Here is an 11837-nt window from a genome sequence, read left to right on the forward strand (position 1 = left end):
CCATGGCATTCCTTATGTACATTGTCTTCAGTCAGGAGTCTTTGGATGAACAAGGGCAGGAGACTAAAGAAGAAGACACATCTGAAGCAGAGGAAAAAGAGGATGTTTCTTTGGTAACAGAAATGGCAGAGCAAGAAGAAGATATCAACCTTCAAGATGAGGGGCTGCAAGTGGCTGCTCTTGACCTTGTTCAACTGAGGACAAATACTCTTAGGGGAGCAGAGCTAGTTGAAGATTTTGATGTTCAGAGCAGCAACTATGCAGTGCCCATGCTTCCAGGTGTCTTGATTGGTGGAAAAGATTATGTTTTCCTCCATGATATAGAGTGTATGTTCAATTTAAGGGAGGACTATGCCATTTCCCTTATTGCCCAGGCTTCAAGGCTTGATAAGGAGGTTGGCATAGAGGATGACCATTCACTACTAGCTTTGGAAACAATTTTTGATCCTGCAAAGGCCCTTACTTTTTGTTTCAAAGAGGCTGAAAAGTTCCAAGAGCCAGATGAAGTTGCCTTCCAGCTCATACAGGAAGCTATGAATCTCTCAGCACTATACACAGAAAAGCTTAAAGAAGAGGCTGGACAAGAGGGGAGAGGAATAAATCTTTGGAAAGATGAACTCCTTGTTGCTAATGAAAATGAGAAGGTACTTCAAATCAAATACTTTGTCTTCTACTTAACTTTGTTTTGTAGGTTGTGTATTGTCTCACTCCAATCTTTTGATATGTGGCAGCTACAAATTGAGGATGACACATTCCTCCAGAGATCAAGTGGAAGCAGGCCGGTTGGGTTTCACAAAATGTCAGGCCTAGCTCATTATATTCATGATCTAGGCAGTGCTAAGATCTTGATTTACCATAGGTAGTTGAGCAACAGTGGAGAAGCCATTGTTTACTTCTTAAAATGTTTGTCCAGGGTTTTAGGTGGACATGATCTTTCATGGCAAAAGGAAAAGATCATTTTGATAGAGAGGTTGTCTGCCATAGATATATTTGGAGATTATGTGAATAAGCAGGCCTCTAAGACCGCTTACTTCTTGTCTTACACTTCTTATGCATTAGCATGTGGTGTTAAGGAGCCCAAATGTCTGGAGGGCTATGGAAAACACAAGCTCATAAGGTTTTGAGAGCCACCCATGATTGCATCAGGCCACACAATCCAAGAAGAAGAACAGGTGGAGACACCTGAAGAAAAGGATACCCCTCCCAGACAAGCAACAGAGGCAAGCATTGATAAACAGACAGTCGACATCAAGCCAATAAAGAAGAAAAAGACTCCAATCAAGATCAAAAAGAGAGTTCCGATCAGCAGGCCCTGGGAGAAATAGGATTTAGTCATCAAATATAGCACAAACATTATATTAAAGTTGAACTGATTTGTACAAAGTCTTTGATGTCTGGTATGATCTTGTATAAATGAACAATAAGTTGAAGATGAAATGATTTGTACATTTAGATAGAGTGGTGTCGTTAAATATTAAACAAACAATATATTGAAATTGTGAACAAATTGTATTACGTTTAGATCATATGTTTCACAAAAGAAATACTTTTGATGCATAACACCAAGAGTCACTTGTTCCACAAAAAAAAATTCTATTGATTGAGTTTGAAAACATGTGGACATAATACCAATAAGTTACAAATGAGTCCTATTCATGTTTACTTGTCCATTTATGGTTTCTAAATATCTTCGATTCCCTCCATTGTCTATGTCTCTCTGCTGCCATTGAATTGTCTAGAGTTTGTCTTTGTCTTTGCTTTTGGGCTAGAAGAAAAGCAAGCTTGATTTTGGAGCTAGTAACTTTTCTTTTAGCATGCAGCCTCTGTAGTATGCCTCGGTAAAACCATTGGAAGGCTTCCTTCAAACGATTTGCCTTCTGACTCCCTCCATAGTGTTGTGTGAGTCTGAAAAATGCATTACGTGCCATGTAGTAAGACTTCTCCATGCCTTGGGTAGACTAAATTGCTAGGCATCCATACTTTTTGACAAAATAGGGAAGGTGGTTGTAGATGATATGCTATAAGACATAAGAATGCATAGTAAGTAATAAAAAAAAGAGGATCACACTTAAGTAAAAGAAGAAGACAGAACCTTACCATGTAGTGAGTTATATTACAGGCTGTCCATGCGTCTTTCATTGACTTCCCAAAATGTTTAATTGCCTCCTCAAAGTTCTTGTAATCACTCTTTGTCCATGTTACTTTGTCACAGAACATGAAGAGTTGATCAAGAGACCTCCACATCTCTGCCTTCCTATTTCGTGCTTCCCCATCTGCCTCATGATCTTTCACAGCATTATGGACTTGCTTCCACAATCCATAATTAATCTTTGAAACTGTTCTACCTTGCCTTACTTGCTTACTGTGTTTGGGTCGAGACAAGAATCTTCTTGCCTTAACACCACCAATAGAGGGCTTGATTGGTATCTCCTTGCCATTGGTAGACTTTTTAAAATCCTTTGTGATTTAAACATCTCCTCCATGCAGACCTATATCGGATAACACTTTTTCCAATGCTTGAAGAGCATCCTTTCTATTTTTTTTGGGACGGAGTTTCCAAGCAAATCCAATATATAAAAATACCAATTTATCAATAATTCGACATAGACCATGCAATGTGCAGATGTGAACATTACATAGTGGAATGTCCAGAATGGCCTTGAAGTCAGGGTCAACTTTATCTCTATTAGGTGCTCTCTTCCACCATTTTGAATCCATTACTTGAGCTGATTCTTTGCAGTAAAGACAAGGAGACTTTGAGTTGCCTCCTTTACTAATGTTATACATGCACTTAAGTGTTTTAAGATCCCTGGCCATGTGCCACTCTACTTGAAAATCACCTTTTCCTACAACATGGAGATTCTCGCCTTGCACTTGTCTTTTGATTATTCTTGGTATTTCCGTGTGGTGAAACACCCAATCTAGTGTTTCATGGTCTTCTGTCTTCACCTGCCAAATTATAGAAAACAAAAGTTTTACTATAACAGATTTGAAAACAATGACCAAAATCAAGTACAAAACAAAAAATGATCATACCTGGCCTAACCACCATATGTGTTTCTCTAACTGCACACTAAAATACTTCGAACTCACTTCAGTCAATGATGTATCAAATGCTCCATTCATCAATGTAATAGTAACTCTTTCCATTTTCTTTTCCTTTACAACCTCACACTCATCCAGTTTGATAACAAATTTCAAAATGCCTTTGCACTCCTCAAATGTTATTCCATAAAACTCGACCATTCTTCTTTGAAGTTGTTGTAGATCTACAAATATATTGTTCCAAGGATCATACACAGTGGTTCCTTTACCATCATGAAATATTTCTTCAATATGGATATATTGCCCAATAAATTCATCTATATTTTCATTCAAATGACCTCTTATCCTCCACACGGTTGCTGGATTTGGCAGTAAAACTCGTTTAATCCTTTGATCTTTCAAAGTTGAGGATATCGCATGGAAAATCGAACTATATCCCTTCCTGCTAACTCCACTAACATCAAGAGCCTCTTGGATTATAGTGCCATCAACTTGATTATTAGATACAAAGTCCTCTACAACATTGCGTTTGACTGTTTTGTATTTTTTTTCCTCAATCAAACCTTTTGCTACATTGCAATGTTTTTAATCTTCTAGCTACGTAGTCTGTCTCCAAGCACGGTTCTCTTCTTTCTTGCTCTTGTCAACTCTTTTTTACTCTTTGAATGCTCCTCAATTTCATTCTGCAACTGCTGCTCCAATTTTGCACGAATGGCTATCTCCTGCATCTTGGCCCCCTTTTCTTGTAGGTACATCATTTTATACATTTCCGCAAATGCAAACTACGCTGAAATATAACCAAGAAGTCCATTTTGTCCATCGCCGGCAAACCTCAGTAATGTGGTGGGATTGACAAATGGAGGTGTAGAGTTTTTTACTTGACATTTTGGATATATGCTTCCATCGCACCATAAGTCAATATGTTGAAGCCCTTCTCTTCTCATATTTTCCCGCTGTTGAGCATTCAGCATCGTATCCTTTCGTCTTTTTTGTGCTGGAGCATATTGTTCTTCTAAGTCGATGTGAAGATGGTGTCGTGTTAGTCAGACAAAAGATTATCTTATTCCTTTTTGAATTGACAGTTCTGTAGTCCTTACTGACAGTTCTGAGCCACGTTTCCGTATTTTACTATTTTTGAGGTCTTTTAGGAGAGAAATAAATAAAAAAATAGTGAATTTCTTAGAGGGCCCGAAAATGAGTTCCCTTTTTCCCTAATGGCAGCACCTCCACAACTCTCGAGTAACCCATCCCGGCCAAATCCTTGAATCCAGTACTCGTAGCACCTCTGATGCCCTGCTCATTCAGGAATCTCTTCAATGGCAACTCTCCCCTTCTCCTCACCAACTCTTTCCAAACTCTCTCGCCCCATAGATACTCCTTCCAGCCCCTCTCACTACCTGAGGCCTCACGCAAGAATCCAAATCCTGTTCTATCCAGTCTCAACAACTGCAAAGCACATGCATCTGCAATAGCTGCTGCTGCATCTCCATGCACCTGCTCATACCTGTTGCTGCTTAACGTGCATATCAGTTGAGTTTGTCCATATTTGTTGTAGTTGTTTATCCACTTCGCTACCCCATCACGTCTCATCAACTCTCGAAATATCGTATCTTCAGCTATCCCACCCTCGCCGTAGCAATGGAGAACACTGTTTCCAGTAGAATCTACATCGCTTGCTAGATCGGTTTCAGCTTGTAACAGCACTCTGCAAGCCTCGATGCATCCCTTCTTCAGTTCAGTGCACACATGAGGGGTGTTTCTCCACTGCGGTTGCGCTCTTTGATGTACTTGCTCACCCCTTCCTTGCTCATTAGTTTTTCCCACACCACCTCAGCTCGCTCATGACCAACTCCTTGCGCAAATAAGTGCAAGACTGTGTTTCTATTTACATTCTTTCTATGGACCTCTACTCTCTTCTCTGCCAATATCTTTTCACTTGCTTTGGATTTGCAAGAGCACACATGAGTGGAGTCCCTCCTAAGGCCTTCAATCCATTCCGTTTATCGAGCAATTGTTGTACACTAGAATGTTTCATCAACTGGTCAAAAACACTCATCCGCGCCTCCCATGCCGTAGAGCTGCAAAGCAGAGTTCTCTTCTTCATCTCAAAAATCCACGTTTATGCCTTCAACCTCTAGCAGCTGAAGACAAGCCTGTGAATGACCCGATCGCAGAGCAAGCATCAATGGTGATTGCCCAGACCGGTTGGCATAGTTTAATAGCGATCCTAACACCGGCTCCAACTTCTTCATTAGAGTTCGCCCGAATGATACATCGTTAATGCATCCCCTGGCGTAGGAATGCAAAATGCTATCTTCTTTGGGGTCGTCTTCTAAAAAAGAATCGCTAATAAAACGGGAAATTTCCCACAGAAAATTACAAGCCTCAGTGCGGCCGGTCCGTAGAGCAGACTTTAGTGGAGTTTCTCCTCTGTAGTTGAGGACGGTAATCAAATCCGACACCTTGTGTCGTCTTAGGAGCTTGCTTATGAAGGCCATCCCTAGATTGCCATCTTCATGTGCCAGGCTCACAATAATCAGAGCAAGAGCAGCAGCCCTCAATGGCGGAACTGCAGTACAATAATCAGAGCAAGAGCAACAGCCCTCAATGGCGGAGTAGGGTCAGCCCGAAGCTTGTGAGGTCTTGTTGGGAGATGACGACATTGTCCAATTAGATTCTGTTTCCCATGATGGATGTTGAAGACTGTGATAACATCGCTTCAATTTCCTCCCGGTCCTCTTCTTCGCAAGCGTAAAGGAGCGCGGCAAGAGCACCGTGCAAGTTCAATTGCATTTCTATCAAGCAACCAAGACCACATATACCAATCTCAGAATGATGTTGCTTATTAGAATTCGATGACCACGAGTCATGGAAGAGAGCTAAACCATGATCTGACGTAGAAGATTTAATGCCAAGTTTATGCTTGATTCTGTCTCCCAGGTTTTCCTCCAGATACGTGAATCTGTTGTTTAGTTTGAAATCGTCGCTCACTATGAGGTATCTGTCTTTGAATTGAAGGACTTCGTTGGCTTGGCGGTACATCATCATAGACAACGGTTGGTAAGGGCTAATATAAGACACTAAACGAACAAGAATGCCAATTTGTGTTTGCTTCGTGCAAACAAGGCAGTTAGTATTTGAATCGCTCAATTTAACTTACTAGTATTTGGGATAAAGATCAGCTGTCTAACATGCAAAATCTCTTAAGATCCTAGATCATTTAAATGTAGTAGCTCTGAGAAAATCAATAAGAGTGACAACAGATAGTCATGCTTATTGCTCATCAACAACAGCGTATAAGCTTGCAGAGCTGTGGACTCAAAGGCATGCACAAGAATATGTAAGCACATACTTTGAATAGGTCAATACTGCAAATATGCAATGAGCCTGGCGTCTTAAGATCCTAGATTATTTAAATGTAGTAGCTCTGAGAAAATCAATAAGAGTGACAACAGATAGTCATGCTTATTGCTCATCAACAGCAGCGTAGCTTGTAGAGCTGTGGACTCAAAGGCATGCATAAGAATATGTAAGCACATACTTTGAATAGGTCAATACTGCAAATATGCAGTGAGCCTGGCGTGTCGACACGATGGATCGGAAATGGTTAAAGACAGGCAAAGAAATTGCGCTCCTCAAGCTCCTTGGTTGTTTGGCCATCGGCTATAGTGAAATGGTGTGAGCTTTTGTGCAAGTATGCTAGCTTATTACTTGATCCTAGAGGTGTAGTATGCGGGGAGCTAAAAAAAGAGCTAATCTTGGAACAGAAGACACCAAGACAAAACACCCATCTTGGAGAAGATGACAAGCACCCACACCTCACTACAGCCAAGCTTGGCTGTTTGGGTCCGCCTCTGTATATTTGTATGTGACATGTGTCTGTGTGTTCTTGTGATGGATTTGCCTATCACCAGCCTTTCCTAAATTAAGCACAACTTTGCCTTTCTTCTCTCTTTTTTATTCGAAAAATTGAATAGTAGCAGCACTACTTTGGCCCTGCTTCATAATTCAACCCACACTATCTCTTAAAACTCTACATTCTCTCCTGTAGGTGTACCTCTCACGAGAGAATATTAGCGTTATGACTATCCTAACATTAAATTACTCTATCTCACATGATCATAGATTTTCGTAGTTTTCACAGTGTTTGCATGCATGGTTTTGGCATGAATTGGTTCCTAGGGTGTATTTTTTACGTTAAGTAGACTATAACATTATACTTTTGTGTCTTAAGTTTGCATTCAAAAGAGAATTTTTTCTTTTATTGTTGGGCATGACATGAAAAGATAGACAGGAGTCTTTGTCTGGGAAACAAGTATCTTTGTTTGTTTTTGGGAAGTATCATTAGGGTATCATTAGTACTCTTTAAGTAGTAGTCTTTAATTTGTCTCTTTGCTTTGAGTAGTTTTGCGTTAGCCTTCATTTGTTGAGCATGAAATTAGTAGATATAATGAATTCTTATGTGGAAAAGAACATTGAAGAAAAGTGTTTAGCTTACTCATTTTCATGTTATTGTTTCTATGTAGTCTTTTATAGCAAACTTTCTTGTGATTAAGATTTCTATTGACAAGTTTTTCTCGTATTGGTTATCTTGAGTGACATGTTTAGTTTTATTTATTTATTATATTTACTCTCTTTTCAAAAACGTTTATTGTATTATTCATTATGAGGGGGTTGAGTCTAGGTTTATTGCTAGATCTAGGTAATAATGAAGACAAGTAAAAGAGAATCGATGACAGGACTAGAATGATAAGGTTTTTTGTGAGATATGTGGAATTTATAAGGAAGCTATTTAGCAAGTGGTGGTTCAGTGATGGATTCTAAAGAGAGTTCGAAAAATAAATGAAGACAAGAAAAAGAGCTCACAGTTGGGATCCTTAGCTAGGTGACAATTGAAGTAGAGTCTTGTATAGTGAGTTTTAATATTGTAAGCTTGATACAGAATCTTTAAAGAAGGAGAGAGAGAGAGAAAGAGATAGAGAGCTATAGCTTCTTTGCGGTAAGTTACTTCATGTTCATTCCTTTGAAGAAGGTTTGTGTTAACCACATATATAATGTATGCATGCACATGCGTGTGTATGTATGTATGTATACGCGTGTATTTTTTTAAGTCTATTATGTTAATAACATATTCCTTGCTAGTAACTACTTATAATTGAATAATAATGTTTGGTAGCAATAAATAATTAGTAGAAATTTGATAATAGCATTTACTAACAACAAAAAGAACATAGTATAATTATATAGCTATCAATCAAAACTAATTGATTGCTTACATTAACAAGATGAATTTATCTTGTTTTGTTTTGATTGATGTAAAAAAGCTTTGGGGGGAAAAAAAAGGAGAGAGAGAGAGAAAGAGAAAGAGAAATCTATCTTCATATTTACCATTTAAAGCTGGATGATGGCTCGCTTGTGCTGGTTGGAATCATCTCGCTTTGAATTACGTACATATTTAGATAGTATACAATCACAATCGGGTGATAACTCGCAGTTGCTGGTTTAAATCGTCTCGTTATGATTTAGTACGCACGTATACATATACATAGGTGCAAATAGAGCTAATTGTTATCTAGATGATGGCTTGTTCCTACTGGTCGGTTCATCTCGATAATGATCTTCCCAACTGGATGTGTGATCATAAACGATGATCTAGATCATCTTGGTTATGTGATGCTGTGGCATGTTTTATGTTCTAAGTTATACAAGCTTGATAATATCTCCTTAGCTAGTAATTAGTAATTGGTGTGAGTTTCAAAGTTTCAAAGATACTGAACTATTACATAGTATACATGTAATTTATACTGTTATTAAATATCTAGTACTATTTGCTACAATTTTTGACGTCTAATTGTATGTGCATTTTATCGATTTCCTACTTAGTTACATAAACACTCCATTAATGTATATGATATCATTATATTGTAAACTTTCGCTTGTTTGATGTTTAATGATATGCATGTTTATAGTATTAATGTTAAACTTATACATTGTTTTTTATTAATGGTGAATTCATAAATTATCTAGTTCAGATATAAATGGCTAGTTTGCATGCGATATTACAAGATTATAAACTTCTGTTCATTTGTTGTTTAACGATGTTGATGTCAACGAAGTTAATGCTAAACTTACATATTGCTTGATGAAAGAACGAACAAACATATATGGAAAGCGACGGTAGCAACGATGTTCCTTCAACTCAATATCCTGTAGAAGATGAAGTCATTTCGCAATAGGTTCCTTGGAAACCTAAGATCATTGTACATGAAATTGATCAATTGGAGAAAGAGCTTAGTGTTCCACAACATCGACTTGAGATTATTACTCGAAAGAAGAATTAATTGCAGGATGAATTGTGGGAAGGCCTTCAATATTACAAGGACCCACAGTTTGCGAAGTACATTGCTGAAGGATCCCACTGCTCTCTGTGTCATGCCACCATCTTGAAAGCCTTGATCGAATATAAAGTTATCAAAAAATGGCACACTTGATCTCCTGGAACTTCAGTTATATTATGTTTCTGTTTTCAACTCCTTTTTTTTAACTGGTCAAAAATGTATAAAAGTAAATCTTGAATATATAAAACTTGGGCCTTTTGTAAAAGCTGAACACTCCTTTGTTTGTTTACATGATGGTTTTCTTCTATTATTATGATATGAATACTATATAATTGGTTTATTCAAGATTTGAAATTCACTTGTGATTTATTCATTTGCGAGTTTACATAGATTCTTGTAACATTATTTTATAACTAAGAGTCCATTTTAAATTGTAATCCTAGAATTTTCTAGAGTTATAGAACTCCTATGAATCTATAGCATACCTAAAAAACTTTAAAATGCTTATTTTCTGCCTAATAGATAATTTTTTTGCAAAATTGAACTTGAAGAAGATCTTGCACCCAATCTTTTAGAATAATTACTTCATTTTTTTGTATAACATAACCTTTTATATTACATTGCAAGGTTATATATGATATTATGATATTATAAGTCCCTAGTCGTTTGCTATTTATGATATTGTTATCAATAGTATTGATATTAAATTAACATATTACTATGCACTCTAAGGATTGCATCAAATATACTGTTTTTAGAATTACTACAGCATGAGCAATCAGATGTATAATCATAAACAATAATCTAGATTATCTTGATTATGTAATGTTGTTGCATGTTTTATGTTCTAGATCACACTAGCTTGATGATATCTCTTTAACTAGTAGTTAGTAAATGGTGTGAGTTTCGAAGCTTCAAAGATAGATAACTATTACATAGTGTATATCTAATTTATACTAGTATTAAATATGTAGTGCTATTTACCATAATTTTTAACTTCTAAATGTATGTGTATTTTATCGATATCCTATTTACTTATATAAATACTCCATTTATATATGATATTGTCAGATTGTAAGCTTTCGCTTGTTTGATGTTTAATGACGTAAATGTTAATAGTATAAATGCTAAACTCATATGTTATTTTTTATTAAAGGCAAGGTTACATATTATCCAGTTTAAAAATAAATTGTTAATCTGCATATTATAGTACAAGATAATAAGCTTCTACTCATTTGTTATTTAAAAGTCAGGAACACTACACAATTCGTTTAAGATTTAAAATTTATTTATGATTTATTCATTTGGGAGTTTACATAGATTCTTGTAGCGTTATTTTATAACTAAAAGTCCATTCCAAATTCTAGTTGCACAATTTTATAGAGTTATATAGCTACTACAAATCTATAGCATATCTGAAAACCTTCAAAATGTTCATGTTCTATCTACTAGATAAATTTTGTACAAAACTAGACTTGAAGAATATCTTGAACCTAATCTTTCAGAAGTTCAACTGCTCTATTTGTTCGTATAAACTGTTCTTCAATATTACATTGCGAGAATATATACCATGCTACGATATTATAAGTTTTTACTAACTTGCTATTTAATGATATCGATGTTGGTAGTGTCGATATTAAATTAATATGTTACTTTGTATTCTAACAGTTGTATTAAATATACTTCATTTAAAATTACTATGGCATGAGTAGCTTTTATGATTTATTACTGGTGCTACTTGGTAGAATACTTACATAATGATTGTTGATTGGTCTAGATTATCACGCAACAATGAAGCACAAAAACACTCAACAGAGGGAGAGAGTGCAAAGTTGAAGTTTGAGATTCAAATGCTTATTCGTGAGTTTTCAATCAGGCATGTCATGGCATTGACCAATGAGAAAATTAGATCTACTACAGCTAGTAAACATTTGCTAGATGGAATGCAAAGGCAAATATTTGAAAGGTTTCACATTGCTTGGCAAAAGCATGGACAGAAAATAGGACCTAAGATCCATGAGACAGTAAATGGATTCTTTCCTAGAATACTTGGAGATATCACAACACAATTACAAATACTGCTTAAGGCAAAACGCTTTATCTTGCCTATTGATGGACATGATAAGTTAAACCTGTGGACAATTCTTTGGAAAGAATCACATGCTGCTATTCAGTGAAAAAATATCAGAGAGAGAGGATCAATAGGAAAAGCAACTACCAGTGCTTTTGTTCATTACACTAAGATGGCTAGTGGATCTAAGGAAAACACTAATGCTACAGACATACAAGGAAGGGCAAATTGAACTATGCACTCAATTTGCTGAGTTGTATTCTTCTACTATGCATTTTCCACTAGCAGCATTAACACTTCATGAATATTTAGGTGGTGGAATAGAAGGAAGGGTATATTTAGTGCAAGTTCAAGATGATCCAACTTTCAGACCAACGTTATCC

General features: G+C 36.6%; 1 pseudogene; it reads left to right on the plus strand.

The window, feature by feature from the left end:
• The window catches only part of LOC147901154 (uncharacterized), a 33673-nt pseudogene extending 22113 nt beyond the window's left edge, over window positions 1-11560 (plus strand).
• The last annotated feature ends 277 nt before the right edge of the window (window positions 11561-11837 follow it).

The sequence above is a fragment of the Dipteris shenzhenensis genome, chromosome 6 (assembly GCF_047967505.1).
Source record: "Dipteris shenzhenensis isolate YYH24624 ecotype China chromosome 6, Dip_SZ_1.0, whole genome shotgun sequence".
NCBI classification, from domain to species: domain Eukaryota; kingdom Viridiplantae; phylum Streptophyta; class Polypodiopsida; order Gleicheniales; family Dipteridaceae; genus Dipteris; species Dipteris shenzhenensis.